This window comes from Vulpes vulpes, chromosome 9, assembly GCF_048418805.1.
Source record: "Vulpes vulpes isolate BD-2025 chromosome 9, VulVul3, whole genome shotgun sequence".
NCBI classification, from domain to species: Eukaryota; Metazoa; Chordata; class Mammalia; order Carnivora; family Canidae; genus Vulpes; species Vulpes vulpes.
Window position 1 is genome coordinate 6,429,600 of NC_132788.1, and position 3,558 is coordinate 6,433,157.

The window sequence follows — 3,558 nt, forward strand, 5'->3', positions numbered from 1 at the left end:
CTGACCCAAAGGCAGATGCTCAACCACTGAGCCACCCAGGTGCCCTAAGATTTTATTTTTAAGTAATCTCTACACTCAATGTGGGGCTTGAACTCACAACCCCAAGATCAAGAGTAGCACACTCTACCAACTGAACTAGCCAGGTGCCCCTGCATTTGGCTATCTATTACAGTAACCTCTAGCTGCGGGTGGCTAGTGAGACTTCACAAGTCTCCTACTTGAGATATGCTGTTAGGATAAAATACATACCAGATTTTGAAGACTTATCATGAAAACAAGAACATAAAATATTCCATTAATTTAAAAAATGTTTAATTTAAATTCAACACATAATTTGGTATTAGTCATCTCAGGGGTAAAATTTAGTGCTTCATCAGTTGCATATAACACCCAGTGCTCGTTACATCACGTGCCCTCCTGAATGCCCATCCCTCAGTTACCCCATTCCCGAACCCCCTTCTGGAAACCCTCAGTTTGTTCCCTAGAGCTAAGAGTCTCTTATGGGGGACACCTGGGTGTTTCAGTGGTTGAGTGTCTACCTTCAGCCCAGGGCGTGATCCTGGAGACCCGGGATCGAGTCCCACATTGGGCTCCCTGCATGGAGCCTGCTCTCCCTCTGCCTATGTCTCTGTCTCTCTGCGTTGCTCATGAGTAAATAAATAAAATCTTTTTTTAAAAAAGAGTCTCTTATGATTTGCCTCCCTATCTTTATCTTATTTTATTTTTTCTTCCCTTCCCTTGTGTTCATCTGTTTTGTTTCTTAAATTCCACATAGGGGGCAATGGCCGCGCGGGCCTGGGGGCTGCGCCTCGGGCGGGCCGCCCCCGGTGGCGGGCTTGGCTGGAGATGGATAGCAGCATCCCCAGCGTCTCGCCTGTCACCGGCAGAACTGATAGAAATGCGGAATGACCTCTTTAATAAAGAGAAAACCAGGCAGTTATCGTTAACTCCTCAGACTGAGAAGATCGAAGTCAAGCACGTTGGGAAAACGGACCCTGGCACGGTCTTTGTGATGAACAAAAACGTTTCCACGCCTTACAGTTGTGCTATGCATTTAAGTGAGTGGTACTGCAGGAAGTCCATCCTGGCTCTTGTGGACGGACAGCCTTGGGACATGTATAAGCCTTTGACCAAATCCTGTGAAATTGAATTTCTTACTTTCAAAGATCCTGATCCAGGAGAAGTGAATAAGGCTTATTGGCGTTCTTGTGCCATGATGATGGGCTGTGTGATAGAGAGGGCATTCAAAGATGAATATGTGGTCAGTTTGATCAGAGCTCCAGAAGTTCCTGTAATCTGTGGAGCCTTCTGCTATGATGTAGTTCTGGATAAGAGACTTGATGAGTGGATGCCAACAAAAGAGAACCTACGTTCCCTCACAAAAGATGCTCGTGCTTTAATTTATAAAGATCTTCCATTTGAAACTCTGGAAGTGGAAGCAAAAGTGGCATTAGAAATATTTCAGCACAACAAGTACAAAATGGATTTCATAGAAGAGAAGGTATCTCAGAACCCTGAGAGAATAGTTAAGCTACACAGATTTGGTGACTTCATTGATGTGAGTGAGGGTCCTCTCATTCCAAGAACTAGTATTTGTTTCCAGTATGAAGTGTCAGCAGTTCATAATCTTCAAGCCAACCAGTTGAATCTTGTACGAAGATTCCAGGGTCTGTCTTTACCTGTACACTTAAAAGCACATTTTACTCTATGGCATAAACTATTGGAAAGATCTCGGAAAATGGTAACTGAAGATCAAACTAAACCTACAGAGGAAAGTGCATCGACCTAGTGACTTCCTAAAATTTAAATATGTATAGTAAATTAAAATAAAAGTTTTCTATGAAAAAAAAAATAAATAAAATAAATAAATAAATAAATAAATTCCACATAGGAGTGAAATAACATTGATTACGTCTTGAAATGGTAATATTTTAGGCACATTGAATTAAATGAAATTTGTCATTGAAATAATGTTACCTGTTTTTCACTTTCTTAATATATATTACTATAGTAAGCTTACAATTACATATGTGGCTCAAATCATGTTTCTGTTCAACAGAACCATTCTATATCATAAAGATGTAATGTTTTGTGTAAGTTCTTCATTTTCTTGCTAAAGTAAAATCTATCTGGTGTTTCCTTTATGGTTTTGGCTTTCAGTATCAGGCTTATATACTCCACACCCCACAATTATATTAATGATTGCATATAATTTGTCCTAATACATTTAACATATAAATAATTACTTAATATGAGGGCAGCCTGGGTGGCTCAGCGGTTTAGTGCCGCCATCAGCCCACGGCATGATCCTGGAGACCCAGGATCAAGTCCCACGTCAGTCTCCCTGCATGGAGCCTGCTTCTCCCTCTGCATGTGTCTCTGCCTCTCTCTCTCTCTCTCTCTCTCTCTGTTTCTCATGAATAAATAAAATCTTTAAATAAATAATTAAATAATTACTTAATATGAAATGCTTTTTTTGCTCATCATAAGAGATTAGAATCTAACTTTAATTTTTTTCTAGTTATTTTGCTTTGTTTCCGAAACTTTGCTGGTCTATTCATAGTCTAATCATTATAGCTTTAGAAGGTATTTTAACATCTTTTAGGACAAATATCCCACATTGGTTTTCTCTTTCAAGTATTTCCTTCCTAAACTTGTACACGTGTAATTCCAGATGCACTTTCTATCCCTTTCATAAACAACAACAAAAAAATCCATTAGGATATTTATTGGAATTATGATAAATATATGAACTATTTAGTATGTAGCATTTTTAATAACAGAAAAGGATAACAACAATGCCCAAGAAGAGAGAATCCCTCGTGTAACTCTTGCTCCACCCCAAGTTTATGCTGTGATGATGTGGTTGTATACTTATTTGACCTGGAAAGATATCCATGATATATTATTGAATGAAAAAGACAAGTTCTGAAATATGAAGTTTAGTAATATTCTCTTAATGTGAACTTGTATACATAGATCTATATATATCATGTTCAGAGACACCTGCCTAAAACCAGTGACAATGATTATTTCTACATGATTCTCTTCCGCTTCTTCCTTTTTTTTTTTTTGCATTTCCTATATTACTTAATTTTTTATAATTAGCCATTTAAAAAAAACAAAAGGTTATACAGTTAAATATCTAATTGACCAATTAATTCATAAATCCTGAATTAACATTTGTACTATAAAACATTTTGTCTAGCCATTTAAGGACATATCACTCAATTTTGAGAAATATTTTGGCTCCCTCAAAAAAATTTTGCAGTTACAATCACATAGGCCCCATATATTCCTTATTATTTATATTCCAACTTTTCTATTTTTCTACTATATATTATAGTTAGTCGTTGATATATGGGAAAACTAGAGAATTTTATTTACATATATATATATTTTTTAATTTCAGTTACCTAGAAAGGGAGCGATGCTAGGGGAAAAAATTTCAGTCACCCGATGAAAGCCTTAATTAATTCTACATGTTTCTCAGTTGGTTTATTCTCTCAAATTTTCTCAATAGACAATTATATCACCTGCAAATCATCTGTTTATTTT

General features: G+C 36.9%; 1 pseudogene; it reads left to right on the forward strand.

The window, feature by feature from the left end:
• The first annotated feature begins 779 nt into the window (after positions 1-779).
• LOC140593818 (large ribosomal subunit protein mL39 pseudogene) lies at positions 780-1,836 on the forward strand (annotated as a pseudogene).
• Positions 1,837-3,558: the final 1,722 nt, after the last annotated feature.